Source organism: Rhinopithecus bieti, unplaced genomic scaffold (genome assembly GCF_001698545.2).
Source record: "Rhinopithecus bieti isolate Rb0 unplaced genomic scaffold, ASM169854v2 scaffold_26311, whole genome shotgun sequence".
NCBI lineage: Eukaryota > Metazoa > Chordata > Mammalia > Primates > Cercopithecidae > Rhinopithecus > Rhinopithecus bieti.
In genome coordinates this window covers 121599-130053 of record NW_016811727.1, presented here as the reverse complement: position 1 = coordinate 130053, position 8455 = coordinate 121599, and the positions used below count along the sequence as shown (strand labels likewise).

The 8455-nt window shown below is 41.8% G+C and overlaps 1 long non-coding RNA gene across 1 annotated transcript; it reads right to left on the bottom strand.

Annotated features, from left to right (window-relative positions):
* Positions 1–355: 355 nt before the first annotated feature.
* LOC108543972 (uncharacterized) lies at positions 356–5906 on the bottom strand. The gene is made up of 2 exons (XR_001889713.1): positions 5402–5906; positions 356–610 (listed from the first exon to the last, which is right to left on the bottom strand). It is a non-coding gene; the product is annotated as an uncharacterized LOC108543972 (long non-coding RNA).
* Between the last annotated feature and the right edge of the window lie 2549 nt (positions 5907–8455).

The window sequence follows — 8455 nt, the reverse complement described above, 5'->3', positions numbered from 1 at the left end:
AAAAAGTGTTTTTAGGCAATATGAAAGGCCAATGCAGAAGATTATTTTGATATAATATAGAGAACTAAATGTTCTACCATTTCTAAGGGAGTCTCAGTTGAGAGAAATGCCTGTGAGGTTACTTTTCGCAAGCTGGTGGTGGTGGGGTGGGAAGACCTCTTCTATTCCCCGTTTCCTCTTTTTGTTCTCTTCTCTTCTACTTCTGATTCTTTTTACTTCTTCTTTGCACATCTCCATCCTTTCTGTTACTCTCTGCCCTGGGGGCAATGGAAAAAATCGCCAGATGTCTGCCTTGAAGTTGTTTCATGAAGGAGGATCATGGTACTCCACAGAACCTTATATAATGCCACACCCATTCTGTTATGAATTTTTATTTTTCTGCTTAACATGGTTTCATGCCTTTCAAGCTTATCTCTGCATGGCTTCTCTCCTTGGTAGAGCCCAGATCAAATTCTCATTCACAGCCACTTTATAACCTCCATCCAACCTTTCTTAGTGTGAGCACCTGACTGGAGAAACTAAGCCGGCTTCTTCAGTTGGCCACACTACCATAGACCAAGAAGTTCTTGCAGTAGTGCAGGCTAGACATGTTGTCAGCTCTCATGAAGGTCTAGCAGCAGAAATGGAAAAAGGCAGAGAGATGAGAGATGGATTTAGGAGCTAAGATCATCAAGACTTGGTGATGTGCTTGTCATCTTTGAGGGTCCAGCTTAAATATCTCATATCCATGTAGTTTTTCCTCTTTGCATTTCTTACCAAACATGTTTCTCATTTGTGCTCTCATAGTTCATAGTGCATACTCCAATGCGTCACTTTCTGTTTATGTATCTAAATCTTCCACTGAGTCATGATCTGAAGGGAGAGATAATGTCTGATGTCTCTTAGTATTACTAACATCCAGCGCCCAACTTAGTGAAGGGAGAAAGGTGTGAAAAAAAGGAAGAAAGTCTTCATTAAAATATACATATGAATCTTGAACTAGATGTTGACCCCAAAACAAACCTCACAAATGCCTGGCATTGTAAGCATACCAGAGACCCTTAGGTCCATCCTAGTTACTTGTTGTGTCCTTGACTGTGTGACATCCCTGTAAGTCAGTATCTCAAATGACAGGGGACAGCTGCCTTATAATTGGGTAACTGTTTCCCAGTTGGCCAGGGAAACATAAAAATGAACACCCCTACCGACTACCATTCCTCAGGCAGAAATTGAGGAGGACAAAGCCCCTTGGGTCCTTTTATGCCATAAACTTGAAACTTTGGCAAGATCTCTGTGTAAAGAGAGCTGCCTTTAAGAGTCGTGTGAGTTGGCACTGAGCCTGTTTTCCTTCTCTCAGGTCCCTAAAGAGCATAATTTGAAAACACAGAATGAAGGAAAGAAACCAATACAACCCCATGTGATCATGTGGCACACTCAGTCCGTTGTGAGAGAGGTACTTTGCAAGTTGTGGGCATACTCTCTCTCTTTTTTTAAATTTTTTTTTATTTTGAGACAGAGTCTCGCTCTGTGACCCAGGCTGGAGTGCAGTGGCGCAATCTCGGCTCACTGCAAGCTCCGCCTCCCGGGTTCACGCCATTCTCCTGCCTCAGCCTCCCGAGTAGCTGGGACTACAGGTGCCCGACACTATGCCCGGCTAATTTTGTATTTTAGTAGAGATGGGGTTTCACCATGTTAGCCAGGATGGTCTCGATCCCCTGATCTCGTGATCCGCCCGCCTCGGCCTCCCAAAGTGCTGGGATTACAGGTGTGAGCCACTGCGCCCGGTGTTGTGGGCATGTTCTCTAGTGTCAGAAGGATGGTACATTCAGAGGAAAAGAAGCTTACTATGAACTGGGACAGTCAGAGAGGTCCTGATGGATAAGATGAGATTCAAGAGGTACACGGTTCCATGGATAATGTAAAGACTCCATGAAATTAAATAATGAGGAATCCATAAGGTGTTTTGGTAAATATAATCAATAGTAAATATAATGAGCACCTACTATATGCAGGACACTGGCCTTATGCAGCAATAGGAAGAAATTTAAAACATGGAGGGAGGTGCTTACCCTCAGTGAGTTTTAGTCTTAGAGTATAACACCCTTGAGCCCTAAAAATGGTGAGTCCAGCTCCAAAACCCACAGCTTCATGCCATCTAATCCATCACTGGATAAAATACCCAAATCCTGGCAGATCACTGACACCGTCAGAACATGTCAACACTCCAGGATGTTTTGAGGAGTGGACTCTGCTCCTCAGTCTCATCAGGACTGTGAGGAACACTTCATGAATACCTGTCATCTACTCAGGAAACAGCTGGAGATGAAGCATGGCTGTCATTGCATTTCTCTTACTGTGATCGTTCAGAATGCTCTGACAGAGCTACCAAGGAGGAGGAATGGTACAACATTATGACAAGATTAATTAGCATCTGCAAGACTGGACATGGCTCCCCAAGGGATTCTTCTCATGCTCTGCCATGGCTGCCTCTGGTACCCTCCCCCTGCCTTGAGATGTCACCTCTGATGTGTCTGGGTCCCCAGCTGGCTTACAAGCTCTTGTGACATCAGGGACACATTTTGTGGCATTGCATTTGCAAAACTGTAAGCTGGTATATGCACTAGAGATCTGTCTTTCATTTTCTTCATTTTGTATTTAATGCTGTCTTAACTTTACAAAATAGAGACCTGGAAATGTCAACAATTGAATATAGTATAAGAATTTTAAAAGTAGATTTTAAAATCACAAAGGCAAATTTAAGTTCAATATGATGGATAATGTAGTATTCTGTATTTAGTAGCAATGAGATCTTTTAGATCTTTCTTTATTTTGAAATACATTATCTTCTAAGGCGTGTAGGAAAGATAGCCTCTGTCTAAATCAGGGGCATGAAAATTACATCCTCTAGGAATTTGAAGAAACATTGCAGAGGGCATTTGACAGCCCGGAGTCTGTCGGAAAGATAAGGCTTTATATGCTTCAATAATATCCTAGAGCAAAATAACAGCTACTGTTGAGCACTGATTTATGTAACACCTCAGTGTACCGGGCACTGTTGTTTATGATACCCCAGTGAAATAGATATTATTACCATCTTCGTTCCCAAGATTATAAAGTTGAGAGCAAGAACAGTGGGGTAACTTGTCCAGTGTCAATTATCTAGTGCACGTTTAAGCTTGCATAAAGCCCAGATATATTTGACTCCCATCTGTAGTCATGGCCACTGTCCCTGTTGCTCTTGAATAAAAGATTGAGGGATCTGTCTTAACCTGTTCAGGCTGCATAACAAAATCTATAAACTGAGTGGGTGGCTTATGAACAACAGAGATTTCTTTCTCACGTTTCTGAAGGCTGGCAAGTCTAAGATCAAGATAGACTTGCTGTCTGGAGAGAGCCCACTTTACGGCATATAAATGGCATCTTCTTGCTGTGTCCTCCCATGGTGGAGGGGGCGAGGGTCTTTCTGGGGACCCTTTTATTTTTTTATTTTATTTATGTAATTTTCTTTTCTTTTCTTTTTTTTTTTTTTTTGGGAGATGGAAGTCTCCGCTCTGTCGCCCAGGCTGGAGTGCAGTGGCGGAATCTCAGCTCACGGCAAAGCTCCTGCCTCCCGGCGTTTATGACCATTCCTCCTGGCCTCCAGGCCCTCCCGAGTAGCTGGGACTACAGGCGCCCCGCCACGCTCCGCCGGCTAGTTTTTTTTTTTTGCATTTTTTAGTAGAGACGGGGTTTCACCATGTTAGTCCAGTATGGTCTCGATCTCCTGACCTTCGTGATCCGCACCGTGTCTCGGCCTCCCAAAATGCTGGGATTACAGGCTTGAGCCACCGCGCCCGGCCTTATTTATTAATTTTCTTTTTTGAGATGGAGTCTCGCACTGTCGCCCTGGCAGGAGTGCAATGGCATGATCTTGGCTCACTGCAACCTCTGCCTCCCGGGTTCAAGCAATTCTGCCTCAGCCTTCCAAGTAGCTGGGATTACAGGCACACACCACCACATCTGGCTAATTTTTTTTACTTTTAGTAGAGACAGTGTTGCACTATTTTGGCCATGCTGGTCTCGAACTCCTGACCTCGTGATCCGCCTGCCTTGGCCTTCCAAAGTGCTGGAATTACAGGCATGAGCCACCGCACCTGGCCTGGGGTCTCTTTTATAAGGACACTCATCCCATTAGTGCCATTAGCTCTGCCCTCATGATCTGGTTGCCTCTAAAAGGCCCTGCCTCCTAATACCATCACGTTGGTGATTCGGTTTTCAACATATGAGTTTTGTGGAGCACAAATATTCAGAACATAGCAGGATCCAATGATTAATTCATTCTGTGAATTGTTACTTGTAGTCCTACAAATATGACACAGTGTTACCTTAGAACATTAATTAAATGTGAACTGCTCTTCCAGGCCAACAATGGTACAAAATCTACAACAATTTTTATTTCCAAATATTTCACCTGATACACTGAAACTTTTCCAAAGCATGAAAACATATTTTTTAATGTTCTTCAAATTAAGTTGATTTCATCTTTCTCCAGTCACCTACTCAGAAATGAAATATTCATGCTTGTTGGGGAGTACAGCCTCAGCTTTCAACTCATGAGATCCAAAGAGACAGTGGAACCATGTTGCTCTCTTTTTCTTTTTTTTGTAGTGAGTCAGACACCAGCCTGTGTGTTAGAGGAGGAAGTTCTCCCCTCTGCCTATGAGCTCGTTTTACATCACCCAGGAGATTCTTTCAGACTCTAATCATATTGGCCAAGGTTCTTCCATCATTAGCATGACTATTGACAGGAGAAAGTATCAATAGAACAGGACATGTTCAGATTTAGAAGGCAGAGCAGAGTGAAACAAAGTGAGTGTAATAATTTCTACAATAATCAGGATTGCAGGCTTTGAAATGGATTGGGAATATCTCTGGAGACAGTGAATTAATAACTATGTCTTCATGGTAATACATAAAAATTGTGGAAATGAATATGTTGCAAACAGTTTTTTTTTTTTTTTTTTTTTTTCTCCCAGTGGACACACAACGTTGAATGATTCATTCACTGCTGGAGCAGAATATTTTACCCTGGATCAATTGTGTGCCTTCCTGATGATACTTTAATAGAACAAGTGGGCACAGTGACAGATGATGATGGGAGGCTCAGACACAAAGTAGAACTACTGTTGCCTGGAGCCAAACAAAAATTATACCACTTAAAAACTCAGAATCCAAGAACTAATATGTTGCCCACAAAAGAACAAAAGGCAGAAAGTTTATGCTAAAATGAAGTAGGTTATAAACGTCAGTAACTCATAAAATGGGTATGTCCCACTGGGGCCAAAAGTGTTAATATAAAAAGGAAGCAGATTGAGGTCAGGTAGCCTCATGAAAATCTCAAATGCTGTGCCGTAGAGACAAACATGGTACTGAAGACTCATACCTGGACTTGGTCCAAGAGGCCTTTGAGAAAGTAGAGGCCTTTGTCTCTCCAGACCTGAGCTTCCTTATTTTGAAAGGGACTCTCTCCAATGTCCATGGAATTGAAAGAGAAGCTCTTCTTTATTGGAGAAGCTCCTTTCTACAAAATCACCTGCATGAAGGTAGACATTTGCAGGGAAAGTGGGACTGGCTTATATGATTAATTCTATCAAATGGCTTTAAAATTAATCCACAGAAACATAGAAAGAGGAAATGACACTGTGCAATAGCAGGTCTTCATGATGTTCTTTCCCCCATAATTTACTCTTAAGTGAAGGTAGAAACCAGGACACAGAATTTTGTCACAGATGGAAAAGCAAAAGGGATGCCAGTCATTTTGTTCTAATTCATATGCATTTAAACAAAAAAATCCTTCCCTCCTGGTTTCCATAGCTACTCCACCCCCTCAGTTTTCATTTGCAACTTGTCTGAGGGAGAGGTCAGGGACTAGTGGCACCGGTGCCTTCTCACCCCCACCACAGAAGAGGGTGTCAGAATCGCATGCCCTGCGTGATGCTAATCACCCCAGCGCCCCCGACGAGAGCAAAGCAAACCCAGTCAGAACTCTCTCAGCCTGAACAATCTTCCTTTCCCCTTTCAACTCTGAAGCTCTTATAAAAAACAGGTATTTCAAGGATGTCCTTTAAGCTAAATACAAACTAGAACATTGAAGTAAAATACAATTATCTGTCCTAAAGTAAAATATAGATTTTAATATTTCCAATAAACATATTTCAAATCACCAGTTTGAGGCACGGACATAAGTTCATATTTATTTTAGTGTTGAAACCATAATAAATAGAAAAAAACCCCTCTAGATTGACAAGAAGACCAATCTTTCTCCTAGGATTTCCTTCCCCAATTGATTTCTAGGAACCTCAAGTCCATCCTGGTGGTTTTTGGTTACCACGACCAGGAACACATTCTCTGGTCCTCTCTTCACCTTCTCACATCTTCCTGAAATTGTTCCTCAAGACTATTTTCTTTCCTGTAACTATTCATTCCAAATGTCAGTAGCCTTCCCTCTCTTAATGTTCTCAAAATATAAAGAAAGGGATCCAGGCAGGGATATTAACAAGTCTTTACTGAATGTCCAGAATGTTCATTCTTGGGAACCTAAGTAGAACCTCAGGGTCTATGCCAAGTTCCTGACAAGCTCACATGACATGGGATGATCTCATCCCCTACTAGGGAGAAACCCCGGGAGCCAGGGCCCTAAACCCCTCTGCTCCTTGTAAACGGAAATGTAAAGGTGTAATGAGCGAACACATGTAAAGACCTTCACACACCTGGTTCATAGTGCTTAATACGAGATAGCTGTTAGAATCAAGATTAGGAGCTAGAAAAAGGCAAACTTTGCCTTTGGTTGTCATTGCTTCTTCTTTCTTTGATTCTCTTCCTTCCTTCATCTCTCTGCACCACAATATATCTAATTTTTTAGCCACTCAGTGTCTGAAGTCCCCTAGGTACTGGCCCAGTAGCTTTCAACTTCTGCTCAGTTAAAAACATCAATCCCATGTCTCTTTTTTGTCAGGTCTTTAATATAATGTGACAGTAGTTGACACTAGTTCCCCAAAGGAATGGTTCAGAACCACATAAGAGCCTTGAAAATAGGGAATTTCTGTCTTTTTGCAAACAGAATGGTATCAATGTAAGTTTCAATTATTAAGGTGTTCAGGAAAGGTCGGAATTCTCTCTTGGCCTTTCTGATTGTACCACTTAAGCAGGTGATTGCCTGTTTTGTTGTTTCCAAATAACTTGCCACAGGATATCCACTTAGCTGGCCCAAGGAAGAAGATTCATATTCCCCTGACTTGTAGAAATATGTGTTGAAGTTTGGAGGAAGAAAAGGGCTTGCCCTGGAGAGTTAACCACTGATCTGTGGAATAAACTTTAATTTTCTTCAAATAAAGGAAGCAGCTTTTATCTTCCACAGAAAACTCCATCTCTTAGCCTCTCATCACAGCAAATTTCCTAGGCTGAATAGAGCATTGCTAGAGCTCCATAGTAGATCCTTGGATGAACATTTACATAGTGTAAACCTATTTCCCATACAAGGACTGTGTGGTCTATAGTGTAGGGCAGCTGGTGTGGCAGTGGGATGGTAATGGTGGTGGTGGTGGTAGTGGTGGTGGGGTGTGTGTGTGTGTGTGTGTGTGTATGCACCTGTCAGAGATGGAAAGCAGAGTGCAATAAATGAGTTAGTTCATTACATCTTAACGTTTATGGAGTTCTCCAATTTAGCTCTAAAAAGAAACCCCAGAGGAAACAAAAGGCAACTCTATTTTGTTGGAGCTTATTACACCGTTTTCAGCCAAATAGCACTTGTTTCACTTTGATTTTACAGGAAATAAACTTAGCATCCCATAGAGCTTAGTGATTGTGGAGTGCTACTGTCATAAGAAATAACCATCTGCTGAATATCTAGGCAAGAGTTGTTACTGTCTAGATTTGAAGATAGATCTTCCCATGGATTCAGATGATTTCAGAAAAAAATTTATAATGAGAATTAACTCCAAATGAGCCATCTGCCAGTGGTCTGTGGTCCAAACTAGAGCTGCCTCAGCCACACTGATCGAATACCTCTGAGTGAAGGATCTTTGGTCAGCCACACCAACTGGATGTGTGCTCTGAGTGCTTGTTTGTGTTTCTAATCCTACATGAGTTGTGGTTTGTCAGCAGTTATATATTAATATTAATAAAAGGGAAAAGACTAAATTATTGTTTACAGATTATCTTATTTTACAGTGAGAAAACCTAAAAGATTAATTAAAAGGTTAGAATAAAGTGGCTAGATACATTAAAATCAGCATGTAAAACTGTGATGAGAAAAATGGTGCATCGCAGTTGCACATTGGCCGTGATAAAGATCTTAAAGACAGGACACTGTCAACCAATGCTCAGAGACGGCCTGGCATGTGAGCCCCCTGAGAAGCTCTCAAGGTTTTGAGGAGAATCCATAAGCAGTTAGATTCTGTCCTTTGAGAACCCCTGATTAGCCTTCCTAGGAGCAGAC